The 13,654-nt window shown below is 43.5% G+C and overlaps 1 pseudogene; it reads right to left on the bottom strand.

Annotated features, from left to right (window-relative positions):
• Nucleotides 1-11,197: 11,197 nt before the first annotated feature.
• On the bottom strand, nucleotides 11,198-13,261 carry LOC120564241 (annotated as a pseudogene).
• Between the last annotated feature and the right edge of the window lie 393 nt (nucleotides 13,262-13,654).

Genomic DNA, 13,654 nt, shown 5'->3' with positions numbered 1-13,654 from the left:
CTTCAGACCAACCCATTTCAGATTTGCGTCGGGCGCAAGAGTCATTTATCCCGCCGGTATCATAGCAACAGCGCCAGAGATCCGCACACAAAGCTACTTGCGTTTCACGTTTGATACATGCGTTTCAGATCGTTAAAATAGGGCCCTTAGAATAATAATCTGAGCCACAGCACTTTTAGTGGACACATACTGAAGTTATCGTTACATTGCAGCTTGTTTTGCCAAAGATTGTTGCTCCCATCAGTCACTTAAACCCAAAAATATGGGAAAATAGGGACCTGGTTGAAAAAACACCAAGTTGCCCTTTAGGTAGGTATTGAATGAAGGACTTTAACTTGTAGTGGAGTATTGTCACAGTGTGGTATTAGTACTTGGTAGGTAGCTTCATTAGCTCTCTGTCTTCAGCAGATCCCACATGCTAACAGTGTAGCATTATCTGATGGGAGCTCTGAGAGTGTGAAGTGTAGCAGCCATCTGTCAGTCAAACCGTTTCTGTGTGAGCAGAGTTGCCAGTTTCAGACTCTGTGCCCCCAAGTGTGCTGCCTTGCCCAGAGGCTCTTTGGCTCTGTGATAAGTAGGTCTTAATGCCATCTGCTTTGTTCAGCTCCGGAGACACCAGACCGCTGCAGTGTGAGCGAGTATTGAATTTGATTATATGTTGCATTATAACAACAATTATTTGTTCAAGCAATCGCCTAATATTCTATACTCATCATGAAGATCTTCTGTGTGTTAAGCATCCAGATTTCTCCAAAAAATACACTTAATACCTGCAGGGTATTAAGCCACTAGCTAGACTATCTGTCCAATCTGAGTTTTCTGTTCCACCAAAACAAGTTCCTTCCAGAGGCTATTCTGCAGACACATTGTTGCTCCGTCGGGCGCTTAGCACCGCCCAAAACGACTGTGATTGGTTTAAAGGAATGCCAATTAACCAAAGCACGCTTTTCTCCTATCCCGGAGTGCTGTGTGGACTAGTTTGGGTATAATAGGGTCTAAAAGAAAAATGCAGAAATGCATCGTTCTGGAATGAACTACTTTATCAAAAATCATTTAGGTGGCAGCAGGAGAAAAATAACTGTCCAATCACAGCATGTGAGCGAGTGTGTACTGTAGATGTAGTTGTGATTGTTATATTTGTTGTCTGACAGGATACAACAGAGTAGATTTATTATATATGTCCCTCAAGAAAAACGCGATTATGCGATCGCATAATTCAATGCATAATCAGCCAAAGTCCGCATATTTTTCATAATCCCCGCATTTTCGTTGCAAAAAAGTCACATATATCTTAGCAGAAAGTTGAAAATGTTGCGTTTACTTCACACAAGAGCAGCCATTTTCCCCTGTTGCCATGGGAACATTATGAAGTGACGTAATTACGCGACGTGAACATCATAAAAAATCGACGGGAATCACTTTTTTTTTCTCTTTTTCATCAAACCGCAGTTTTTGCAAGTTCCCGCAATTTCATCGCATAAGACTGCAGAAATATCATACAGCATATTCCATCGCATTTTTTAAGAAAACGTGCCGCATAATCAAGGATTTTTGCCCCGCAACAATCACAAAAAAACTTTTTCTTGAAGGACTGTTATATACGTAATAAAGCTGCCGGAAACGGAGCTGATATTTTAGTCTAAAAGGGTTCAGGCAGCAGCTCTGGATGACCTCAGATGTCTTCTCAGCTTTTCAGTGTTTCAACAGCTTCGAAACTTATTTTTTCCCAAAGGACTCAGACGTCGCACATTTTCAGCTGAGAGCAGGAAATTGTTCGCCCTCTCGGAGAACATGAACTGCCTCAACTCTCTATTTGTGACTGGTGCTCGGCAGCAGGCCCATTTCCTGTTTGATGGCAGCGTACGTTGGATCCTGATATTAGGAGAGCGATGGTCCTCTCTCAGCTAACAGTTCCAGATAGAGATGAAAAGCTGCGAGTGGATCCCGATTTGACCTCGTTGCGATCCGCTTTCAGCCAGTTGAAGGGGCGTTTTGTGAGGATGAGTGCAGCTGCTCGGCCTCCCCTCTGTCCTCCATCCATCCTAAACTCCCGTTATTCTGCACGGCGGCAGAATACACACAAAATACAATCATGCAGTACAAAATACTGTTCTTCAAACAAGCAGAGAGAGAGAGAGAGAGAGAGAGAGAGAGAGAGAGAGAGAAGACAAACAGATCTGAGCTGGGAAGATTCATACACATCACTAGGATTATTGAAACAGAAGAAAATAAGTGTCATAGACATAGAAAATAGAGAGAGATACTGTATAGAAGGAGAGAAATAAAAAAGTTGAAGTGCAGAGCAGCATGGGAACAACACAATGTTAAATAGAGAAGGGAACTCTTTAAAGAGAATTACATTTGCTCTAATGCAGAAAATCAATACACAACTAAGATACAACTAAATTACATTTAATAAAAATAACTGATGCAGGAAATGAGGTATGTGTGTGTTAGTGTGTCTGTCTGTCTCTCTCGCTCTCTCTCTCTCTGTGTCTGTCTGTCTGCGTGTGTATGTCTCTCTGTCTGTGTGTGTGTGTGTGTGTGTGTGTGTGTAAGGAGTTCTGCTCTAGGAATATCACAGCATCATGAAACTAAACCTAGAAATGTAGACACCTAGATTTTTCATTCAGAAAAAAAGTCAGAGCCATTTGCAGAAAATAGTGCAAATAGTAAATCTCTAATTTTCAAAAGTAATTGATGCTGCATTTTGGAAATGTCTGCTTTTCCATAGATACTTATCCGATTTCATTTGTAAAACTCCCCTTTGCAGTAATGGCCCTTGGGCTCAGCATTAAAGTAAGTTTTCTCAGAATTGTTGGTGTCTTTCTAGTTACATAATTCAGTGTTTCATCCATCATGATTGTCCACAATGATGTAAAAAATGCACATAGCACAGTAGAATAACTAAAATTGTTAAAAGGGTGCCAGGCTTAGCCATTTGTCAATGGAGAGTGGCCAGACTCTCTGTACAAATGAAATGTAACAGAGTCTGGTAGGACCAGGCTAATGTATCAGAGTCTGGTAGGACCAGGCTAGTGTACCAGAGTCTGGTAGGACCAGGCTAATGTATCAGAGTCTGGTAGGACCAGGCTAATGTACCAGAGTCTGGTAGGACCAGACTAATGTACCAGAGTCTGGTAGGACCAGGCTAATGTACCAGAGTCTGGTAGGACCAGGCTAGTGTACCAGAGTCTGGTGGGACCAGGCTAGTGTACCATAGTCTGGTAGGACCAGGCTAATGTACCAGAGTCTGGTAGGACCAGGCTAGTGTACCATAGTCTGGTAGGACCAGGCTAATGTACCAGAGTCTGGTAGGACCAGGCTAGTGTACCATAGTCTGGTAGGACCAGGCTAATGTACCAGAGTCTGGTAGGACCAGGCTAGTGTACCAGAGTCTGGTAGGACCAGGCTAGTGTACCATAGTCTGGTAGGACCAGGCTAATGTACCAGAGTCTGGTAGGACCAGGCTAGTGTACCAGAGTCTGGTAGGACCAGGCTAGTGTACCAGAGCTCGGTAGTAGACCATTAAAAAAAAAAAAAAAATACGTAGATACTTACGGTCTCAATGCAGGCTGAAATATTAGTTTTGATTATTTCTGTATAATATTTTTTCATTACTACATTTGTTAGTATTCATTTTACTCTCAGTTAATTGTGTTTTTCTCCGTAACAGCACACTTCCCTCATAAACGCAGCAAACACAGCAGTGAGGCAATAATCTGCAGTTGTGCTGTGTATCCACAGCCTGTAAAACTCCCTGACAGCACTGAAGGTGACAGCGCTCTTATTTGTGCACACAGAGGACTCAGCGAATTCAAAACAACAAACGCCACGCCGGTGTTTGTCAGGAAAATTTGCCACCACGGCAATTTAGTGTGAAAGAGAACGGCAATTCGGTGAAAACAGGAGTTGAGCTATTAATCATTTCCTCCATCGGATGCTCTGAACTCAGCTCAGATTATGAAAAGCCAGAACACTCTGAGACGCAGATTGTTCAAACTGTGAAATAAAAGCAAATATACTTCCCATGGCTGAGTGATGGAGCAGAAAGAAGGATAAACACCACTGTGGAATCACATCTGTCTCAAAAAGACACAAATATTTCCAAATGTGTTACATTTGTCTATCTCTAGTGTTTGTCTCGAGACTGTTTATAGTTGTATTTCAATCAGGAGAGACTTCATTGCAGATATGCAAAGTTTTATTATACGAATGCATGATATGACATGTACAGTCTTTGGAGATTAGACTCCATCATTATTAAATGATATATAATTAGGGGGTTAGAAGGCCAGAAGCTGATTCCCCCCCTCCCCCCGAATGGAGTCTAGACACTGATGGCGTTGTGAGGAACCTGAATATCAAACCGAGGAGCCGATGGCAGTCTGGTCGGAGGAGGAACCAGGAGTTGTGCTCTTGGCCTGAAATGACAACTGAGCAGCAGAGAGAGACAGGTTTAAAACAGGGGTGTCGCGCTGTGATTGGCTTGTGAAATTCAAGGCCGCTTCTGATTGGTTAGATAAAAGTGAGCGCCTCTAACAGCTGTTCAGTTTTAGAAGAGAGAGAATGTGATTAAGTTTAGAAGTCTTCCTGCAAGAATTTTCGCTGAGCTCCATATAGTTATGTGTTCGTTTATTGAACTAGAAATCTAGACGCTCCCTAGCGGCAGCAAATGTAATTTGCAGCCAGGGTCGTCTAGCAACTCTCCGTTGGCTTGCGAGCTGGAAAAACCAAACTCTAGTCAGGCCAATCACATCGTGTATAGAGTTGGTGGGCGGGGCTTAACATAATGACGGCAGAGTTGCGACTGTTCCGCGTGAATTCCCTGCTACTTGTAAACAAAGAAGATGGCTGCTGCTGCTGGCGCACAGCGGTCTTTGGAATCGGCTTTGGCCGCGACTCTGGAAGACTTGGAATTCAGCTTAAATTTGGATTTTGAATACGTGTGGTCCTCCATGTTTCTTTCTTCAAACTTGCCGGGAAGCGACAATACCCATTAGTAGCAGCTGTGAGTCAAAAACGCGAAAAGCGGAGCTGTATGTCCCTTACCGGCTAACGTATTTCAAGATGGAGCATGAATATGGAGCGTCTACTGTCGGTACACGATCCATTCTGCACATGCGCAAGATAATGCTGTGTTACCGAGGATACGACCTGCACGATCTGTTCCACGCTAGCCTATGGCTAGCCTCCACCGGGAAGCTAACGTTAGTTTAGCTAACAGCTAATTTGGCTAACCGCTAGCTGACAGCTAGATTCAGTTTCAAATAACGTTAAGTCAACCTTAATGGGAGAAGCAGGCAACGGCTAAATTAAGACTTTACAGTAATAACAATAAAGACAAATATTGAGTGATTGTATTTTAAATGAGCACAAGTACAGTAGAAATGACGTAACAGCTGTTATATATGTTAACGTACATTTTCAAGTTTTATTTTGAGGGTCTTTTAAAGTTATTACATGCTGTCTCAGCTAGCGGTTAGCTGAATTAGCTGTTAGCTAAACTAACGTTAGCTTGGCTGTCGACCGAAAGCGTGGAACAGATCGTGCAGTGTCGTGAATCCTTGTACAATAGCGCATGCGCGAACATTTTGCGCATGTGCAGAATGGATCGCGCAAGCAGAACGGATCGTGTACCGACATCAACCCCAGTTCATGCAAACGCAAATGTAAAATTTCAAGCCAAAAGGAGTACTTGGAATTGATGGTGAAATATTCATGAAAAAGGACAAGTTGGTGAACGGCAATAAAGATTGTACTACAAATGTTACACACTGGGGCTTTAACTAAAAAACCCAAAAAAATTCTGAGCTTTTCTCTCTTTAATTTATGACTTTTATCTCGGAAATTCAGAGTTTCTTCTCCGAATGTTACCGCTCTCCCCTGGCTCTGTAAAAAAAAAAAAAATTCTTGTACCTACCGGTACAATGGCCCCAGAATGCCATCTTAAACTAAAATGTGGACCACAAAATAAGGATAAAAATGCTTTTTCTGTACAGTTAATGTAATGTGTTTTTTTCCCATTTTATATTGTTGATCCATTATGTGGTCACCAAAACATAAACCAATACATATTTATAATATATATTATATTGTAGATGTTCACTGGCCTCCCTCAGGTTTATTGGTTAGTCACAGCTTTACCAAAATAAAAGTAAAAGGAGGAGGGGTGAACCATTTTATTACAACAGTTGAAATAAAATCTGTTCTTTAATCCAAACTCGATTACATTTAAAGAGAGAGAGAGAGAGAGAGAATCTCTTATAAAACTGAAAACCAAACTTGTAAAGTAGATTGAAAACGGCACAGAATTACAATAAAACGCGTTGACTCGCTGAGGACGAGCTTTTCAGAGGCGAGGCGAGAACGTTTCACGCTCGCAAAATGTCACCGTGTCATTTCAAGGTGCGTTCCAGATTAGGTAAACCGATTTGCTGCAGTGAAACAAGGTGATTCTGAGAAACGGCAGCCTCGCTCGCTCACTTGACTTTCAGAGAAAGGTTAAAAGAAACAAATGTCTGACTAAAATGCAAAAAAAACAAACAAACAGCACTCTGACCGCCCCGCTGCGGGGCTGAAACACAGATCACTGCAGGCCGCCAAGGACAGGTGGCGGAGGAGGAGGATAACTGTATGTGGGCTGTAAAAGAAGAGACGGAAGATGCAAGAGAGGAGGGAGAGGATGGAGAGAACAGCGGACGAGTGTAGAGAGAGGAAAAAGAGGCCGACAGCATGAAAAACGAGTGTGTTGGCAGCCCGCAGCCGCTCGGATAAACGCTCCAGTCAGTTTCCATCCCTCTGTTCACTCGTCTGAATCATCTTTTCTTCACTTAGTTCCCTCACACAGGATTCATTTGCGCAGCACTGGTTGTGTTTCAGTTACTGCAGGACAATCTGACCAGACATCAGCCATTTGTTACATCACATTACAAGTTCCCGGCTAAATGAAATGTCCTCGGGTTGGAGAATCAGGCAGTAGTAGGCAGAGTACCGACACAGAAGCTAAGCAATGTCCTGCTGTGGACAATGGCAGCAGCTAAATATATTTTAGTCACATAAAAAAATCAATATCTGTTTAAGGGGATGCTATATTTCAAATATTTTCAGCGCTTTACCTTGCTGTCAGACAGCCCTTTACCCATAAAAGCCCATAAAACACGATGAACAAAGCTTAGTGAAAACAGTGTGTCACTTCCCTTCAATTCCCCCACCCACCCCCAAACCAGCCCGGTTCAGGTCCAAAGCGGACGGGGACACACAACACAGAACATCACATAGCCATCGATCAAATCTAGGCCCCCTGAATCCCACATATTTACCTGCATCTTGAGTGTCCATTGTGCCATCCTCCCATCCACAAGGACTCCCAGTGTCCCCACCTCCCAAAACAACAGATCAGTCCAATATCAGAACAATATCAGCACAAACAGGTCATCGGCTTGGCAGCCTGCGCTAGCATGCAGGGAGCTAACAGTGGAACATAGCCGAAAGCTATCAAGCTACCTTAGCCCCTAATGAGGCAGTTTTAACGTAGCCGCTATGTTGCTAGGCGAAATCAGTGCTCCGTGGGTCCCGAGCTGCATCGGCGCTGAGAAGAGCTGAAATCCCGGGCAGGCTCAGGGGAAGTGAGCCGGCGCCTCAGCCCTTCTCCGGTCCTAATGAATAACTTGGCTGGGACGTGCAGAGCGGGTATGAGGCCCAGGTTGTAGAGTATCTCGGTATGCGTTGCTCGACTACCTCGGGAGAATAATCCTCAACGTTGTGGATCGGGGAACCCCTGTATTTTAGCTTGCCCCGAAGCCTTCGTGCCTCAGGTACAACCAACTCCCGGGTCTGCAATCTGTGGAACCGCAACAACAACCGCTCCAGGCTTCTCGTCGGGGCCCGGTCTCGGGGCTAACGCTCGGTGAGCTCGTTCCGGTTCCGGGGCTGAATCCAGTATTTGTTCGGCAAGAACCTTAGCTAGAAGTTGAGAAAAAATCAGTCGGTTGAGTACCTTCAATGTTCTCAGGGAGGCCGACTATTCTTACGTTATATCGTCGGTGTCTGTTTTCAAGATCGATGAGTTTAGCTTGTATTTTAGGGTTCACCTCGGACATCGCAGCTAGCTTAGCCTCCACATGTCCTTTCATGTCCTGGCTCGTGGTGTTGGCAAATGTCTCCAATGACGAAAGACTCTGTTGGTGATCCAATATAGCAGTCTGGATATCATCTAGTCTTGCCTCGAGTTTGGAAAACGCAGTGTTGAATTTGGCTTGGAAGAAAGACTTGAACTCAGTCAAAAGCTAGGCCTCGTGCTCAGCTAACATGGCCGTTAGCGTGGCAGTCACGGTGCTCGGCAACGATTCACCCTTCTTTGGGACGTCTTTTTATAATAATAATAATAATAATAATAATAAATTGAATTTATATAGCGCTTTTCAAGAACTCAAAGTCGCTTGTGACTTGTTGGACATCCTCTCATCGTAGCGAGGTGCTACCGAATATACTTGAATATAAGAGGTTAGTTGCAGTGCTTTGGCTGAACTGTAAAGAAGGTTAAAGATGAGGAGGATGGGAGCAAGGGGAGAAAGCAACCACTCCACCACGCCGCCACACCGGAAGCCCAAGAAAATCATTGTACCTGGCAGAACACGGGAGTTGCTGCTCTACCGCTACCTCTGTCGGTTAGTTTGTTTGTGTTATTGTGTGACTTTGGTGTTTGAAATAGTTAGTAGATAACAAACCTAACCAATCAAGACCCACTGGCGGTTTTAAGCACATCGTTAAGGTTCACCGTTTGGTTTGGTTTAGGCACCAAAACTACTTAATTCAGTTTAGAATAAGATCAAGGTTTGAGTTTAAATCACTTTTGGTTACTTCACTTCTAAGTTCCGCACGTTCCGCTGAACGTGACAAACAAACGTAAAGATGAGACAAAATGACTACTTGAACAAATGACTTAAAGGAGCATTTTTCGGGGGGGGGGGATGGACTCCAACTTTCAGTATGTAACAAGTGCATTGGGAACGTCATTTTTATGGAGACATTGTTGCTCAGGTTTCCAGGTATTTAAGCAAGAACCTCAGATTCACGTTGAATCAAATGTCTAATCTATAGGCACTCACTGTCACTTTGTTACAGAAGTCAGTCACCGGTAGTCTCGCTTTGTCAGACCTTCCTCCACAGCACTGCGGAGGAGGGTCTGGCTAGTCCACACAGCATTACGGGATGGGAGAGAAAAGTGCTCTGGTTCATTGGCATTTCTTTAAATCGATCGCAATCGTCTTGGGCAGGGCGCTAAGCGCCGCCCGAAGCCCTGGTGCCTCTGCAAAATAGCCTCTGGAAGGAATTTGTTTTGGTGGAACATGTGTACGTTCAACAGTAGTTTTAGTCGTGTATTTTTTCTTGTCGTATTAGGACAAGAATATCGCGATACCTGATTTTCTCCATATCGCCCAGCCCTAATTGGCATTTCTTTAAACCAATCACAATCGTCTTAGGCGGCACTAAGCCCCGGACACAATAACGGTGCCTCGGCAAAATAGCCTCAGTAAAGGAACTTGTTTTGGTGGAACATGTGTACGTTCAAAAGTAGTGTTAGTCGTGCAACAGAAAACTCAGATTGGACAGATAGTCTAGCTAGCTGTCTGGATTTACCCTGCAGAGATCTGAGGACCAGTTAACCATAGTCCTCACAAATCCACCAGAGTTTAGAACGCCAACACCAAGAAAGAGGAAGGGGATATAGACTATAGTCACCGGTTGTCTGTAGGTGGGGAGGCTGTGTGAGCAGTGCATTGTGGGATTAGAGGATGCCAGACAAAATAAACCTCTGAATCATTTTTACTTTAGTTTTTCATGAAACCCCTGAACAGTTTGTCCAGGTGTAAGCGAATCTTTGACCCATTCCAGCCAGCAGAAGGACAATATTTCATGCACACTACCTTCTCTGAAAAAGCCTCCAGGAATGATCTGGATTATTTAATTTATTTCATTTTTTTTATCTGGAGAATTACACAGCTTCAATTTGTGAGAGTAACTCCACAGCCAGGCCGCCTTGCTCTGTTCTCGGAGAGAAAACGGGATGGAAAGCCGTGGAGCCCGGCCGTGTCAACACTGCCTTCCTGTAAATATTTATAGGCGTTTATCTGCCGTGCTGCGGATTATCAGCTTAGCGAGGTACAGTAATCACCCTCGACCAACACACACACACACACACACACACACACACACTGCAGGGACAAACAGAGCAGCAGGTCTGAATATGTAAATTCATCATACGCACATCACAAATCAGAAAGTTGCTGATCATATGTTAATCCTCTGCTGTATTTTCTGTCGTTGCAGTAAACTGTTTGTGTGACAGAGCTCACAAAGCGCCTTGCAGAAAGACATAGAAATCAGAATACTCCAGTCTATAAAAGGAGATAAAAATAAAAATCTGTTTAAGGAAAGTCAGACCTGCAGGCTGTAAGTTTGTGACTAACGAGACAGACCTGTTCTCTTTGAGTGAGGAGGTTTCATAGTTTTCACCTCTCCAGTACCTTTAGGAAAAACCTTTTTACTGAACCTGAGCACTTTATTTTTAGACTTTGTTTTGTGAGAAGAAGCTCGTGGGTAGAGTTGGAAGAAGTATTCAGATCCTTCACTGAAGTAAAAGCACTAATACCACACTGTGAAAATACTCCACAACAAGTTGAAGCCTGCATTCAAACCCTTTAGTAAAAGTATGTAAAATATCCTTTCAATACTTAAAGTAAAAGTACTCATTGTGTAGTAAAATGTTCCCAGGCAGAGTTTTCCGATTATATCGGATGTTTCTGTCAGAAAAAAACAGCCCTGTTTTCAGCTTTGTGACGATGCATTTTCCAGCTGATCCAAGAGGCTTTATTTTGCTTAACAGGTACAAGAATGTCTTCAACACATAAATCAGTCCCTCCAGAAAAAAAATCACAAAAAAAACTCCGCATTTTTCTGGAAGAACTGATAAAGGGACACTTTGTTTGTCACAAACATTCAACAACAACACATCTGGAGATAAGTGGTTTTCACTGGACAGGAATGGGATGGAAAACTGTCATCTGTAAAGTAACTAAAGCTGTCAGACTAAATGTAGTGGAGTAAAAAGTACAATATTTACCTCTGGGATGTAGTGGAGTACAAGTAGAAAGTAGCATGAAGTGAAAATACTCAAGTACAATTTTGTAAACTCTTTGATTTTATTCTGTTTATTCATTTTGTTTGAGCGACGACAAACAAAAGTCTACAGAGAGAGGACAATATGAGATGAAAAACTACACCAGAGGGACAAAGAGACAAAACCTCCCTTCCTTTCTGGTGTGTTACATTACTGCAGCTCAATCTTTTATAATCAGATTTAATTGATGTTCCCACAATACCTATACCAATATGAATCAAGAATGAATCCTTAATTGAGTTCTGAATACCTGACCCTTAATGTGTCCTTTAATCTGAAATGGTGAAAACTGAAACCCTTGAAAAATCCTTATTTTTAAAAACTCTTAACAAATAAGGAGTGCTTGACTTTCTACTGTTATGTGTCAGTATGAAACACTTATCATACATACAATGATCAGGATCTGTCTGTAGAAAACCAAATAGTTGTTCTACTCAGTGTGACTGACCGGAGAGATGATCAGAGGGGCGGAGTTTTTACCACCATTGTTAACACAGGGACCAAAAAATGGGTAGAGTTTGTCAGTGAAGGAGCAGCCAGTAAAGGAGTAGATAAGAGCTGCAGCATCAACGTCATAAAAAGAGACCAGACCCTCCTCATAATCCACAAACACCCCCACCTTCTCAGGACGAGACTTTAGAGAGAGACTGACTTCAGGGCCAGCACGAGCTTTGTACTCATTTTCGTTCGTCAAAGATATCGTCCAGTAGCCAATCTGAGGGCTTGGTATAATGCTTCCTTTCCTGTTGATCCACTCTCTGGCCACTCCTAAATACCAGTCAGTCTTCCCTTTAACCTGAACCTCGTAGTAAAATCTTCCTGAAGAGAAACTCTGCTTTGCTAAGACATCACCACCAGTATCAAATCTCTGTGGGTTGTTTGTGACATTCTTCTTTACATCACCGCAGTATACTTGCTTTCCATCATCAGACAGGATGAGTTTGGGATGTGCTGTATCAGGATCAAGAGTCACATCCACTGCAAACTGCTGGACCTTCAGTTTGGCGTCAAACACTTTCTTCATCTGTTTACTGAGCGTCTCCTCCAGCTGAGTCACGACTCTCCTCACAGTCCCCTTATATTTAAGTGGATGGACGCTGACTTGTGTCCAGTCCTTGGTGGGTGGAGCAGCATTCAGGGAAGTAAAGCTCTGGAGGATGTGGAGGTGGTCTTCAGACTGTGAGAGCTGCTCCACCTCAGTGCTTCTCTTCTGCAGCTCTGAGATTTCCTGTTCCAGCTCTTTGATGAAGCCTTCAGCCTGTTTCTCTTTCTTTCTCTTCTTCTCTTTGATCGTGTTGATGAGCTCGGCCTGGCTTCTCTCAACAGACTCCTTCAGAGCGGTGAAGACCTGAACACCTTCTGCTATCTCTCTGTCTGCATCTTCCTCACTGAGCTCCACTGAGTGTTTGATCTCCTTAATCTTCAGTTGTCTCTTCTGGATCATCTGCTGGATTTCAGCCTCTGTCTTCCCCAGTTCTGCCATCTTTCCTTCATATTCTTCTTTCAGAGGAACAGCATCATGTGTCTTGTGGTCTAAAACAGTGCAGAGCATGCAGATACACATCTGGTCGGTCTTACAGAACAGCTCCAGAGGTTTATCGTGCTTCATACACATCCTGCCTTCCAGGTTCTCAACAGGATTGATCAGCTGATGTCTTTTCAGACCTGACATTGTCAGATGAGGCTCCAGGTGAGTCTCACAGTAGGAGGCTAAACACACCAGGCAGGACTTCAGGGCCTTCAGTTTGGTTCCAGTGCAGACGTCACAGGGAACTTCTCCTGGTTTGGACACTTGTTGCTCTGAGCTGCTGCTGCTACTGGCTTTCTGTTGAGCTGACTGTCTGAACTGAGCAGCCATCTCAGAGATGAAGGTATTGATCCGCAGTTGAGGCCTTCGATCAAACACCTCTTTTACAGTTGGGACATTGACACTGCACACTACTATCCCAGTGTTTAGTGATGCAGGTTTTACAGAAGTTGTGTCCACATGGTATGGCGACTGGATCGGTGAACACATCCAGACAGATGGAGCACAGAAACTGATCTTCAGTCAGCAGACAGCTGGCAGCAGACATATCGACAATCTGAGGACAAGGAGTGTGAAAAAACTGTTAATACATATCTTTTGCTTATTTAAATTAGATCCTTGTCATGGCAGTGTGTACAGATGAACAGCGTTAGGCTTCCCTTGGTTGCGCCAATGCACAGACCTTGGCGATGCCGAGGTTTACAAAGACTCCCCGGATGGTGGCCACCACATAACACATTAAAGGCCTAGTCCAGCCATCATTCTTTTACAGGTTTTTCAAATGGAAACGCCCACTAAGCCTTGGCAAAAAGCAGTGACGTGGGTTACCACAGTAAGCTAATCAATAAGGTTACGAATAATTTGAACACCAGCACTAGTTTAGTCAATGTTAGCTATGCTAAGTTTGGAAATACCGACACAGAAGCTAAGCGATGTAACGTTAC

The sequence above is a fragment of the Perca fluviatilis genome, chromosome 8 (genome assembly GCF_010015445.1).
Source record: "Perca fluviatilis chromosome 8, GENO_Pfluv_1.0, whole genome shotgun sequence".
NCBI lineage: Eukaryota > Metazoa > Chordata > Actinopteri > Perciformes > Percidae > Perca > Perca fluviatilis.
The sequence above is the reverse complement of the archived record's forward strand: the minus strand, read 5'-3'. Positions and strand labels throughout refer to the sequence as shown.